This window comes from Diorhabda sublineata, chromosome 2 (genome assembly GCF_026230105.1).
Source record: "Diorhabda sublineata isolate icDioSubl1.1 chromosome 2, icDioSubl1.1, whole genome shotgun sequence".
Taxonomy (NCBI): domain Eukaryota; kingdom Metazoa; phylum Arthropoda; class Insecta; order Coleoptera; family Chrysomelidae; genus Diorhabda; species Diorhabda sublineata.
The window spans coordinates 24,976,827-24,992,626 of NC_079475.1; the positions used below are offsets into that span (position 1 = coordinate 24,976,827).

The 15,800-nt window shown below is 31.4% G+C and overlaps 1 protein-coding gene across 1 annotated transcript in view; it reads right to left on the reverse strand.

The window, feature by feature from the left end:
• The window catches only part of LOC130453040 (kinesin-like protein KIF19), a 43,131-nt gene that overhangs the window by 24,319 nt on the left and 3,012 nt on the right, over window positions 1-15,800 (reverse strand). The gene's annotated exons all lie outside the window — the stretch shown is intronic.

The window sequence follows — 15,800 nt, forward strand, 5'->3', positions numbered from 1 at the left end:
TCCTCTATTTTAGTTAGTTGATTCATCCTCTAGGAAAATTTTTTGCAAACCTTTCATTACTAGAAATACATATTCATTATAGGTAGTGCATGGAAAATCATTTTTTGTTCCAAAATTACGTTGGAATTATGTTGGAATTAGGAAGTCCTTATAATAGTTTCAATGAAATATGGTTCCGCTTGCCTTTTAAGCAATCATTTACAACATTATCGATCATTACTTCTATAATACTTATCTGGGTAGTTGAATTGACTAAGAGATTTGTTTGTGTTAGTTGTGGTAAGCCTGACCTGGGCTCTTAGACTATCCGGCTGTTATAAAACTATTTACAACCACGGTTTCTTGGTACAGTTCTTCCAATATCAATTGCAGATTATAAAAACCCTTGCCGACAATTTTGTTTGATCTACCATAGGCGTAGATACCTCATGTTATAACTTTATTATTTTTATAAAGATTTTTAAAAATATAAGAAACTGTGTACATACAGCTTCGGCCAATAGATATGCATTTATGTTTACGATTCGATGTTTTGATTGGTAAACAGTGGAGATGATGAGTCCCTGTGGACTGACGGTCTGTTAGATGTTTATCGAATTATATACGGGGAGTAAACATTATTGTTCATTTCTTAATTTGGTATGAGTGCTGTGCAAATTTATGAAATATTGATTGATCCTCGCATAACTATCTTCTGCAATAGATATCATTAGATGTCATTTTTATTAGTGTAGATCGATTACGTGATATATCCATTGAAATCATGAAAAATGCAAACAAGAATTGACTTTAATCCTGGAAAACATCACAGGTTATTCTCAACCACATTAATAGTTTATGCAGTGGACATAAACGCGATTACTTGTCGTGCTAGGTAGTGATCAATTATAGATATTTATGAAATAAAGTGAATTTTTTCTAAAAGTTTATTATTCCGAAGAATGAAGAATACTTTTTATATAGTAAGGTACAATAGAGTTGTCAATAATATTCTGTTCATTACTATGAATAAGTTTTTTAAGGGACAAATTTGAAAAGAGTAACCGTTCATTGACTATTAGTTTTCCAAAACTATGATCGATAATGTAATAATAATAAAAAATGTAAACGGTCAACTTCGATATGAAAAAGTGCCTATTAGTCACCAGTGCCAATAAAATATTAATTACAGAAATATGGCGACTAATGTTAGTAGAATGCTCAATACAGAGCACTGCAATGCTGGTATAGTCACGTACAAATACCACCGAAGCACGGGTGGATAGAATAGGAGCCTCTATAGGACTGAAATAAAAAGAAACTGAGGATAACAAGAACGGCGAACTGGTAAGGGAATGTGTCGGAAAAGAAGAAGAAAAACAATAATGATTTGTTCGATATTTTTATTTAAATACAATAATTTTATTTCATATTTATGTCGTTTCGTATTTCATTGATTTGATACAGTATTATGAGAACCGAATTTCAATTGTTCCAAAGTGAAACAAGTACGAGTCCTCTACGTAGATACCATATGCTCAAGACACACTTCAAACAATCTTAAACTCCTTTCAATAACAATTCTATCGTTTTCAAAAACCGATATTTATTTAGAGTTGGTAAATCAATATCTGGTGGTGGCAATTATACCTAGAGGACGTACGGTACAGTTCTCAGAATGACATAACTGTCTATTTGGGTACCTACTACTCCAGTTGTTTGCAAGATGGATTCTTCTATACATTAGGGAAACTCATTAAAAAAAATCAATGTCGGCTAATTATAATAAAGAATAAAAGTAACTTGATGTGATTGACTATAATGAGTTGAAAATTTTCGCAGAAAAAAATTGTAACGTAAATAGAACTCAACTCAACTTGTCAAATCATAGAAGTCAAATTTCGATAATTTATGTGTTGACATAAAATCATTATTTGAACCAAAATATCATCTCCTAAGTACAAATTGAGGGTAGTAGATAGTACAAATCAGATTGTCACTTTATAGTAGAATTGGATCACTTTTATTTCATCTTGTCTACCAGGAATGTAAATGGAATGCTCCATCAAAAAGCATACTCCAATTAGTTCGTTTTTAATAATAAAAAGTTAATTTACTATCTATTTAACGTTTACTAAACGTTGTTCTAGTATAATAATATGCTTGTAGTCGTTGAAATTTGAATTTGAATTTGAAAGTTGAAACAAATTAATCCTCGTTAGTTTTATCATTTTATATTATTATACAGTGGATGGAAGTAGGTTGTACGATGTAATTGTTATGTATGCACTAAAAAACACGATTGTCGATTGAAAATTCTAATGTTATATTGAAAAATTTTCTAATTAATTGGAGTGAATTCAATCGAGAAGGTTTTCGAAGAAAAATATGAAGTAACTTCGTAGCATTTGTTAGAATAATGGTGCGATCTTTGTAATTGTATATCTATTAGGTCTCGATGTTAACTATGCTAATTGGAACTACCAATTGTTTAAAAGAAGAAAATATGAGAAAGTGTGATGACACATGTGATTTGGTGAGCTGTAACAAAAGGAGATTACATTTTTGCACTTTTGTCCTTGTCATACATAGAAATTATAGTAGAAATTTGAATTTTAACAGAAATATAATTTCATTGTGTGTTGTTTTCTTAAATTCTTAAATTTTCTGACGTTAAATATATTTTATATTGAAGCTATTCAAAGAAATCAAGATGTGAAATATGTGTTGTGTTGAGCCCATTATTATAAATGTTTGACGACAGTGGTAGCTCAAAGTCATCTGATGGGGGATAAAAAAATGTGTTTATTGGCGTAAAAATTGAAGATTTAATGTTAATGTTTCAATACACATATTTTCAAATGAATGTGTTCCATATTTTGGCCGTTCACTTTATATCTATTCCAAACGCTTACATTGTATATTTTTGTTAAAATAATTATGCATAGTTATTTATAATTTATATTTTTAATCTGCTGTATGAAACCTTCAAGAGTGCGGTCTATTTACTAGTTTACTATTTTTCTTCAATAAATAGACTTGGTATTTACTGTAAATTTAATAATATTTAAGGAATAATTTTAGAATCTTCCTCTATCAGAGTATCCGATTTTGTTTGAAAAAATAGTATCTAAGGGTAGAGAGACCATTAATAACCATTTTGGTGAATAAATCTTGGGTTTATATGGAATTGTATGTATATTTTATGGATAGGCAACAATAAAGTTGAGAAAAATTATTCTTTATATTATTGTCCATCGAAACTTTGGATTGGTGTATATTATTCATCCTGACCTGCTCGAACTGACCAAATTTCAATAAAATCTGTTCTACGTCTGAGAGTATGATGTTATTGAAATTGTTGAGGTAGAGAAGAGATGGACTTGGCTCATTGAATATAACACGGAAACAAGAATATAGTAGCAGCTAGGCAGCTTTCATTAGTTTCTATTCGGCTATTTAACAGTAGACTTTTACCAACTACAATTACACACTGTTTTCAGAACTTGTTTCAAAATTTTTTTTAAGAACCCTACTAATTTGATATGAATTTCACATAAATTGGTAAATACTGTAAATTGGTTCATATATTATTATTACTAGATATTCTTATACCTTTCTCTTAATAAAAATTTGAAGAATTTATTCTAATACCTTGAGTCAAATATTGTAGGAAATATGTTTCAAATAACCTTTGCACCTCAGTGTTCTAATTATATATTTCCATTCACCCTTGAGTGCTACTTTCTTGAATATTTTAATCCATCCGTGCTAAGGATATTGATTATTTTTAAGTTCATTTTGTTAATTAATGGAACGTGTTGGTCCTTCATTGAATCAAGTCATATAGTAATTGCAGTGGTTGTCTCTTCCTATACTAGACTACATAAAATGAAGATCCAAATTTTTTTGAAAAAAAAAAACAATTGCCTTGAACACATGATTTTCACGAGAAATTCTTCCAGTCAGCAGATAGTAGCTCTAAAAAGCGTTAAAATCATTTCATAAGAATGTTCTATGTACTTTATTTAAAATTAATAGGAGTCAAGTTAGCACTGTGAGGCGGATGACCAATCTATTCGATGTTTTGGGTCTCCAAAGACACGACTGATTTATATAACTGGTTCTCTATTGATTTCTCTTAATCTATCCAAAACTCGCTAACTAATAATCTTAAGTTTTGGAAATGTGAAGATATATACCATTGGGATTTGTAAAAAAATATATAATCGTTTGTTTTTTATACTTCAAGAAAGCAAAAGTATTGTTTTCGAAGCTGCCGTATGGCATTTTTTAAGACATGTAAAATCCATGCTCAGCCAAACTTGTATTTTTCAATAATTTCACCGCAGTAATATACTTTAACGGGGAGTATCTGATAACATGTGAAGTCCCACACGCACATAACTAACGAATACATGAAATCGTTAATATTATAAAATTATATTCTCAAATTATTTTTAGCTATATCAAGATTTTCCAGAAACTTACATTTGAATTATTCTTGAGCTAGTAAACAAAAATTATTCAGCTACATTAATTTTATTGAGACTTTAGTTGCATTTTCGGTAAACCTCATACAATTTAAAGCTTATAATATTTAAGTTAAGTAAATTAATGAATTATTTTTACAAGAGTTCTTTTCAGGAATTCATACATTCACTTAATCTATATTCACTATCAATATATCAAACCATTCCGATGATAAATTCTTTTCTAATATCAAATAAAAGATGTCGATTTTGTAAATAATCATGAATGTTTAAGAACGAGCGATACCATGATATCTCAAACTATTTTGATCGATAAGAAATTGTGATATCTAGCAATTGAAAACAAATTATCTAAAATGGGCATATCGACGAAAACATGAATTATAAATTATGTCTGTTTTTAAAACGCCTTTAAGATTAGATGTCTTTTATTATTTGAGAGAATGCAACTGCTTGCACTACCTTTGTCAAAATCTTAGTGACCTTATTTAGATCTGAAGTTTCAGCATCTTTTACCTCGAAGATTTATTTTTTAACTCCCAATAATTAAGTATTAAGTATTAAGTATTAAGTATTAAGTATTAAGTACTTAGACTTAATGCATTCCAAATCTATGGTGTTTGGTCGTACTCCAGGTAATAGACCTGGATTTTAACACACGAACACAGAATATTAATGCCACAACTTTACCGCCAGAGGGTGAAACTTCAAATTTGTTTGTCATTGATGATGTAGCCATGTTTTGTATTTCGCCTCCCTATCATATTGCGGTGTTGGACATATCCTGTTTGACTAATCCAATTTCATTTCGCTTCACTTTGATTCATAATTTGACTGCCAATATTAGATTCCGACATAGTCTTTGTTTATAAATAAATAGGTCACATTTAGTTACGAGACAACGTCTTCGTGAATCATCTGTAAAATTCCAATACCTACCCGCATCTATTCACAAATCCTTTTGTTTTAATATTTTGGAACAAAATGAAGCTTTGGAACCCGGTCTAGACTTTTAAATTGAATTCATTCAATACAGTTAAATGAAACAAGGTAAATCAATAGATAAAAACCGAACAATAGGAAAATCACTCGCAATTAGTCCTCCTAGACACATAATTTGAACTTTTCAAATTCAGCTTACCATCAATTAATAGCAAAATAAGCAAGAGCGTCAGCGTAGAGGAATAAATTACGTATGGACTTCTGTGAAAATCACTCCTCTGACAATTCTGTCAACCAACCCAACTTCAACATGTAGTTGTTGTTATGTAGTTATGTAAATAAATATTTCGAAAAGAACATGCTATATATTATTTATTATAATGTTTTTCGTTACAGTATTGATCAGCGTCTCTACTTCCAACAGGTATCAATGACCCGACTCTATTCATCAAATCTACAATGTAGAAAACTAACACAGGACCTGACTTACTGTTATCATCTTCTAATAAGGCTACTTCATTCCAATAAATGTGATTTTCTCCTTGGACCAATGAGCATGGTATACATATTCTATCAGCTATTGCCTTAAAAACAATATATTGATTATGTATAAATGTGATAGAAGACAAAACCAAGCATCAAAGGAATTTACCCTAAAGATAGGTATTAACCAAGGACTCAACTGAGCTCGCTACTGTTCTCAATAATAATATATGAAATAATAAAAAGAGCAGACTTAGTACAGAATTAATAGAGGTTAATAAATTGATATTTTTGTTGAATCAGAACAAGATCTACAACATAACCTGCAAATATCAAATAATTAAATAAATAATATTATTATACAAATAAAACTGAAAACATACTTCAAGAGAAGACATAATATTCGTATTTAGAGAAACCAATTGGGCAAGTAACAAACTATAAATATCTAAGGTATATGCAATTCGTGAATTATTCAATAAAATGAAAGTATCATACTTTGGAGAAAAAGTTTCAAATTGCTTCAGAATAAAATAGTCTGTAAATGGAACGAAAACTGAATATGGAACTAGATAAAATATATGAGGAATAATTAATATGGTTTGAGCATATAAGCCCGAAAACAAAAAAGCAACAAAAACGTTAGAATTCAAAATAGTACGTATAAAATATAGAGGATAAACATGGATTAAAAATCTCATAGGAGCAGCTTAGAAAAGGATCAAAAGGGAAGAAATAAAAACCAAACGAAGAATACAAAATGAATGAAAAAAGTAAAGATATAATCGCTATTAAAATAGTCACGTAATCTGGCGCCTACAATTAAATAAAAAAAAAGAACAGCCAGGAGTCAAATGTAGCCATAGTTGGTGATTGAGGTGGATGTATTTAGTTCTTATTTTTATTCACTGATTTTCGCGTTTATATGTGAAGGAGCGTTATCTAAATGTAAATGGATCTTATCTTCTAAAAACTAGGTATATAGTAGCGGTTATTCTAAACATTGGTAAAAAAGGGAATATCAACATTCTTGATTCACTCTAATGAGTACGCCGGTTGTGGATATATCAAACATTTGTATACTTACAGTGACTCACACTCAATATATTTATTTACACTGGAACCTCTGTAAATCGAGTTAAGTAAAATAGTAGGTTTAGGATACTTTCAACGAATAAGAAGCAAAACTGTAATAATCATTCACAGGCGAGCAGATAAATTCTTTGAGAGACAAAAAGCATTTAAATTATCTATATACCTCGTACTAAAAAGAATTGTATGATGCTGGTAGCTAAACAAATAAGTTTCCAGAAATAATTCTCATTATGGAAATCTGATAAACATAAAATATCCGATTTCTAATAAAAACTTTAAGTACAAAATATTTTCAGTATAGTCCATATATTTCTATCGATTCAGGCAAACAAGATACTAAAAAATTTGCTTCTACAAAATTTATACACCATACATTGTAATAGATAAAGAGGTTTAAAGAAGGTGTGAAAATATTATATATAGTTTATTTCAGAAATGTATAGAGCAATAAAATCTCATTAGGTATGCAAAGGGACCACAGAGTGACCCAACGAATATTTAAGCCACTTTCATAATTTGGCATTGATTTCATTGTAATTTTTTTTATCAAGCGCAGTTAGTACCACCCGGGTTGGGGTCAATATATGGATTTTGCATACCTACCCCTATAGCCGACACCGAAATTGAGCCGAACTGGATGGAATTCCCCATTTTATTGCTCTCTAAATTTCTGAAATAGACTATACCAACGCAATTACTTGAAATAGAACTCGATTTTTAGAATAATGAATAAAAAATGTACAAGTTAATGAGAAAGTACTGACATAAAGGAAACAGAAGGATATGAAAACTATTACTACTTTCATGTATTTATTTTGGAGAAGTTATCGCAATAAATAATAAAGTTGGAAAAAGTCATGAGACTGAGTCTGAGTGAACTTTTAACTTAAGAAACAGGAGACGGAAATGGTCTTGACTAATATTCTATTATAAATTACCTTAAATAGAAGAGATCTTTCGCAATGAAATCCAATTCTAAGGTACCCAATTGGAATCATATTTGTGCCCAATTTCAGTTTCAAACTTTGAATATGTAAGAGGAATGTGTGATACTTTTGAGGAACCTTCAAACTTTCATCCGGTCCACACATCATTGTATCAACATATATAGATAACATTCTTATTTTGTCTATTAAAGATTTTTCTCTTCCTTCTTCAAACAATTTGTTGATGTGGTAGATATATTTTGGTAGATAGGGGTCAGGAGATAGGTCACCTATCAAAACAACGTCTATAATACTTCATATATTAAACATCAACAAAAAATTGAAATACTAACCGTAATGAATACTATGAGCTGATTCCCGATGGAAGAATGTATTCAAACTTCGTTTCAAAATCATTGAATCTACCATAAAATCTAATTTACTTTCTTCAAACAATGAGCTTGAGGTATTAGATAACTTTTCATAGGGTTCTTTGACTTCGTATGTATAATCCACAACGTAAATTAATACAATAGGCGCTACTTTTTCGTATCTGAGTATATCCAAAAACGGAAACTGCATTTGTTTGAGAAAATAAATGTTATTTGCGTATTGAAATAAATACTGAATTTGAAAATGAAAGACGAAGCTAAGGTGAACATAAATTGAATAAAAGGTAGACTAAGAAAAAAGTGGATATACCAAATAAAGGAAATATGAGATGAGGAAGAAAAAAACATAACTGAAATGAGAAGATCACTAGGAGACAGGGAAGAATAGAAACTTTGGGACAAGAGGAATCGGACTTCTTCTCTGAAAAGGTACAAAGAAAGAGCTCCGGTCCAAATGAATCAATTAAAAATTGTTAATGAACAGTAATGGAGAAGATAAGAATGAATTTTTATATAGTTCGTTCAAAGTTAGTTGAAGAAATTGAATGAATAAACAAAAAGCCCTTTACGTATTACTTATATCTATTGAAAATACGAACATAGATTTCTATTATATATTGAAATGAGAATTCATATTATTTATGAGGAATTTTTCAAGAATTTTATACGAAGTGAGCTACGGTAGGAATACTAAATTATTATGGGGAAATTTAATCATATTTGAGTGTTCGTGAGCTAATAGCAATTTGTACTCCAACTATCTAGACTAACCAATAAACTAAGTCAAGTAATACTTATAAACTATCAGATTTGCAACCAACCAACCTTTATGGGAGATGGAAATGAGCGGCCACGACAACTGAGAGGTCGTTTTCATGCCGATCTGGTTATAATTATTAAAATTGTTACTGGAAAATTCACTCCCCATCGTCAATAAAACGCAACTTACCAGAAACGCTTATCAATTCAACGTTACAATCGTTAGGTAAAGACAGTAATTATTTTGGTACCTATATAATTTATTTTCGATAAAATACTCCACCGTACCTCAGCTCGTATTTCCTCAAACCTTATTTTTATTTGAATTGAATTTTTAACCTTTAGGTGGAGTAGAACCAGCTCAGCAGTTTTGAGGAATAATAAAAAAAGGAAAAAAGTCGTCGCACTCTCGGCGTGAGAGACTATAGCCCATTTTTTACCGAAAGCAGTAAATATTAACAAAAATCTTAACAATAACTTCATTTATTTAATAATTTTGTCCCCATTACTGTCCTTATTAATTCTCATAATAACACATCACTCAATAAGTTGTGTGACTAAATGAGAAAAACATTTTTTGCCATAAATCGATTTTATTCATCAATGTAATCTCATTCAAGAGTAATACATTCATTCCAATGTTTCTCTAACTTCTGGATGCCATGCTTGTCGAAGGATTTGTCTTTTACCTCAAAACACGATTCAGTTTCAGCAATTGCTTCTCCATTTGAGCTGAATTTCTCACCAGCAAGCATTTTTTTGAGAGCAGCAAATAGCCAGTAGTCACTGGGGGCCAGATCTGGACTATACGGTGGATGAGGAAGCAATTCGAAGTGTAATTCGTTCAATTTAGCCATCGACTTGTGAATCGGTGCATTGTCTTGGTAGAACTATGGTTTGTTTCTTCGACATATGAAGCCGTGATTCATTGATTTTTGAATTCAGACGATCCAACAACAACTTGTATTCGTTATTGATTGTCTCTCCCTTTTGGTCCCTTTTGGAGATAGTCGATGAACAATATTCCATGAGCATCCCAAAATACTGAAGCCATAACCTTCCCAGCTGACTGTTGTGGCAAAAGCGATCCTCAAAAAACGAAATCAGGTAACCGCACAGGCTATTCCACATCATTCCTCAAAGAGACGAGAAGTTCCTATCTCACAAACTACCAAGAGAAAATCTATTTGTTGCAACTGAGTCCTGTTGTTTTCATTTGTTTTCAAGTTATAGCATATTAACAAATAAACAAATTATCACATAAAATTTTTCCTAATCATAGCGTTCTTTCAATAAATGTTCAAAAATACCGCTATTGACATCTAAACATTTTCTGCTTCGTCTACGAAGAGCGTTTGTTGCTCTCCCAATTGATTCATTTCTTTCTTCTTTAATATGGGCTGCATTATTCTCAATTCGTCTAATTAGTGCATCCCGTGTGTCCACTTTTATTTTGTAGACTTCATTTCTCATCTAGCCCCATAAACATAAATCTAGTGGTGTGGGGTCTGGAGATCTTGCAGGCCAATTAATGGGACCTCCACGAACAATCTAATGTCCTGGAAAACGTTCGTCCAAATGTTGCTTGACCTGACGAGCGATATGTGCAGAAGCTTCATCGTGCTGAGAGTACATCTGCATTCTAATATTTACAGGAACATCCTCTAGTAGCCCTTGTAATTCATTTTGTAAAAAATTTAGGTAGTTGTCTCCTTCGAGACGATTCTCCAAAATGAAAGGGCCAATTAAGTAACTGTCAACCATACAACACCAAACGTTTACAGAAAACCGATGTTGAAAATTGCTTTCGACTGTTGCGTGGGGATTTTCGTCCGGCCATACATGATAGTTACGAGTATTATTAATACCATCACAGATAAATTAGCTTCTTCCGTAAAGAGTATACTCGTTACAACACGATGATTATTATTTATCCACCGACAAAACTCCATACGGTTAACGTATGGTTGTAGGTGCTGTACTCTCTGTACGTGATAAGGATGGAAGCCTTGTTCGTGGAGTGTGTTTATCATCCTTTTTTGTGGAATTCCCAATTGAGTGGCAATTCTCTGTAAGCTAGTAGTTGCATCTTCTTCTACTAGATGCAGAATATTTTTTACTTCTACCAAACCTTGTCGAGTAGCGCGTTCAGATGAAATGTTAGCACTGGGAAGCTTACCAATCTCACAAAATTCGTTAATAACTCTAATAGATACGTTTTTATCAGGATATATTTGGTGTGGAAAACGTCGACGATACTCCTCAGCAGCAGCTGTAGCATTACAGAAACCATAAACAAACACCATATTTGCATATTCAAAATTTGAATATCTGGTATTTTGCAACACGTTACTGTTCACTGTAGACAAACAGTTCATCAAAACGTCAGAATTATCAAATGCCTTTGAGCCTCGAACATGGCATACTTTGATAATGTTAAAATTCAGATAGAAGTTGAAAGCTAGATGAACATTTTTAATTACTCCATAACTTGAGTTTTTTATATATATATATATATATATATATATATATATATATATATATATATATATATGAAGAAAATAAATCTAATACTTACATTACCTCTCCAAACTCCATTAATCAAATAAAATTGATTGTTCAATTTATCAGTGATATGGAGACGATGTGTTTCATAAAACTTCAATGGTAAATAAGCGTTAAAAATCAAATCCAAAACAGTTTTGATTAACGGCGATCTAACTTTTATATGTTCTGGAAAGTCTTTTAAAACTTTAATCAGTCCTGCTTTTATAAACTCCACTGTCACTGCTTCGTTATACAACATACAGTGTATTAAAACTAATAAACTTTTTTGTAATTTCAAACTATTTGTTTCATTCAACGTCTCCACTACAATTTCGGGTCCATTCTGATTTAGAAAAAGATCTACAAAATCTGGATTGGCTAAACAGTATGTAATCATTTCTGTTGATAAATTAGAGACGTTTTCGTGATTGCTTTGTATTGCTTTCAAAAGTTCTTTAAATAATCTGGAATTCACTACAGTATGTTGGTAATTAGGGTGAACTACGAAATGATATAATATTTCTGTTACATTAGAAAAACTTTCATCGGACATAACCGTTAGACCTTTACTGAATAAATCAATGAATTTCCCTTGAGCACCCAATTGGTTTAAAATAGACATAGCCTTAAAAGACCTTTTCGTAAGATTTGCTAAAGTTCTATAGGCAATATCGTTTTGTGGATCCTCTTCATCGTCTGTTCGATCCAACATATTAAAAATAGTTCCAACAACGGTGGTTGTCAACATGTGTTCACAACAATATTTGTGTTCACTCATATATGAAATAGCTTCACAAGTTTTATTGAGAATACACTTCTCATTGCTCCTCAGAAAATAAAGAATAGATTCTTCAACTGAAAGATCGAATAGTATTTGTCTTATGCTCGGTATAGCGGATAGCTTGAAAAATATATCAACGGATTGGTAAAGATATTCATTATCACATGCTTTCACCCAACAGCAAAATTCTAAGAACTGTACAGATTCTATGAAGTACGTTGAAGTTATATCAGAATTTAAACAATTCGATATTATTTGCATCGCTAATGCATGATTCACTTTAAGTTCTGGATTCATTACCACCTCCATCATTTTTTCAACTAATTTTTGGTTTTTAAACATAGTTTGGTAATTATCTAACGCAAACAACGTAAGCTTCGAAATTATCTTGAAAGCCAACATTTTTACTTCTTTGTCGGTGTGTTTTAAATAGTTTACTATAACAGAAGCATCAAAATTTTTCAATTCGGGTAGGACACTTAACGCTGCAGGAGCAGTAAGGAGTGCGTCGAATAATGCCATAGTGTTTTGCAATAAACCTAAATTCTTGAGCGACTTAAGGGTAGCTAATATGGGATTTAATAAATCAACCGAGAAAATCAAGCTCGTTATTCTACAACTATTAGCTAATTTCATTAATATGGTGACGGAGAATTCTTTAACGTACGAATCTTTGTGGGTAATATAAAAATCTGTAATTCTTTTAATATAGTTGTCATATATTCCTTGATCGAATTCAAAAACTACATCTTCTATAGTTAAAAGGGTACTTAGAAGTCTCAGTGACAATCTCAGCACGCATATATTTCGATCAAATAAATCCAACACTTTTTTCAACAACCCTTTCTGTTGTAAATAGTTCAAATTTATTAGGCAAATATCCGCATATTTCGATAAAAATAGTAAAGCTTCCAATACTATATCGTCTTCTGGACTATCCAAGATTGCTATCGATGTGTCCACATTTCTGGTTAAATACGATTTTTCTTTAATATCATCCGGTATTTTCGCGTTTAATTTTTTTACTCGTGTTTTACGTTGGTCTTTTTCCATATGCAGAAAAATTAACTAATGACTTTCTATTGACATTTACGTACATTAGGTGACAGAATAGAAACATGAAATAAAGTTGTTTCTAGATAATAAGACTAAATACAAAATTTGTGGTACTCATAGTTTAGTGAAAACTCCACAATTATTCTTTCATATATTAAATTTTACGAATATATTTCTTGATTATAGTATTTTTAACAACTATTTTTTGCAAGTTGTTTGAATAATATCATGATATATGAATACACAAATGGGTTAGGAAATTGTAATGTCGGACTGGATGACAACTGATTAATTATTCATTATTAAGGTAATACAATATTGTATAAATCAACAGTATAGACGATTCGGCTCTTATCGCACACAATATTGAAGCCTTTTTGTTCCAGTGGCCAGCTCATGTCGATATCGATATCCAACTAAACACTATAAAGAACCAAACTCGTAGTTGGAAGTGAGCAATCGGATTGGTCCAAACAAACTAAAAATATGATATATATGTATATAATATTTACTAAACGGACATTAAATTATTAATTCAATAGAGATTACGTGAAGGATTCTATTTTTTGTGGTCATCTCGTACTTATATATAACTGAAAAAATAAGTAGGGGAGATTGTTATACCTTGATACATTTTTTTAGAATTTTCACACAGAAAAAATTTAAATAATATTTATAATAATTGCAAGAATATGAATGGGTTATTCTAATTTTTGTCCATTCATATCAATTTCGCAAATTAAATTTTAAAAAAAGTTTTGTAAGAGTGCAAAAGTACAGCTTACATGTAGTTATGTACCTTGGAACAACCCTTTTGTACCTTAAAATTGACAGTGAAAAAAATAACAAAATAACAAATTCAAAAGACGAGTTTATTAAGAACTTGTAAAAACTCGAAACAACACAATCATAGGTCTGTCACTTTTTGTCATCACTATCAGAAAATTTTGGAGTTGAATTTTTTCACGAATTTAGATCTTTTGTTACCGATTTTGCTTTTTTGTTTCTTCTGATGTCATCCTTCTCTGGGGTGTTGGTTGCTATCATTGTTTTTCTAGTCTTTCTCCTTTTCTTTGTGTTTTTTCGAGGGTTTCTACATTTAGATTTAAAGGTATTTAGGTGGGATTTTTACACCTGACGACCCAGCTCTTGGTTCATCTGTTGTTACTTCTTTATTTGAAGTTAAAGACTGAGTCTGTTTATCAGTAGTAGGAAAGTTGATCTTGATCTGAAAATATTTCGCTTCCCAGTGGGTATATTTGGAAGTTCTAAAACCACTTAAAATATGCTGGGCGTGAAAGTTCGAGTTAAAGCAGCTCCCAGAACCTCTGCTACTGAGTAAATATCAGGGGACTCTACACCTCTATACTACCTACCTAGTTGCTTAATTCCTTTTGGCAAAACTATTTTTGACTGCGATTGAACAGTGCTTAGATTCGTCTCATCTAAATTCCAAATCTGATTGGGAGGAATTGTTCCAAATCGGTTGTGAACATCTTTTTTGTTGTCAAAAAATTTTTCCACATCTGCTCAGACTTGTTGGCTCGGGTTGTCGAATTGATAGAGTGTTTTGATGCCTTTCAAGAAAGCCACGCATCCATTCCTCACCAGCAAATTGTTCTGCATACTATGTAACTGGATATTTCTTTTCATTGGCGACAGCAAATTCATAAACTAATTGTCTTACGTCTTTCTTAGTTAAGCCATTTTGCATTAAAGCAATTTTTTAATATATTTTGCTAAGCATTTTTCCTCTCACTCAATAAACACTTGCTTGATAGCCAAATTTTCTGCATATTCATAAGTTCCTCTTTGATCATTAATTTTTTTGACTTTGAGTATGGTGAGGCTAGCTTTAAACACTTTGGAAGCCTCCCTAAAGCTCATTTTTTTGCTGGATCTTCACGCGTTCCAAGGTATATGAGGTGATTTGGTTACGTTCAAAATAAATAACAACACTATGTAATTACTTACCCATAGTCGCAAGATGTAACTAATAACACCACTTATCCAGATCCAGATCATTTATGGATTGATATATGGAGACACTGGCTTTAAATTCAAATCGTTTCAGGGTACATTATGTCCAAGGTACAACAGTCTCACCTACAGTTATTTTATTTGAGACACAAGAGCAATCGAAACAACTAACTAATAAAAAAGACTATATAGATTAATCGAAACGGTCCCTTTTGACTAAGATGAAGTGTAGTTTATCCAAGATAATCCACGCTCAGGAAACGGTAAATGCAATGTCCAAAGTTACATGTTGTCAATTAGCTCGATTTATTTCCCTCGGACTATTTTTTGTCATTGAGAACCTTGCTCAGTTTTATCAAAAACAATA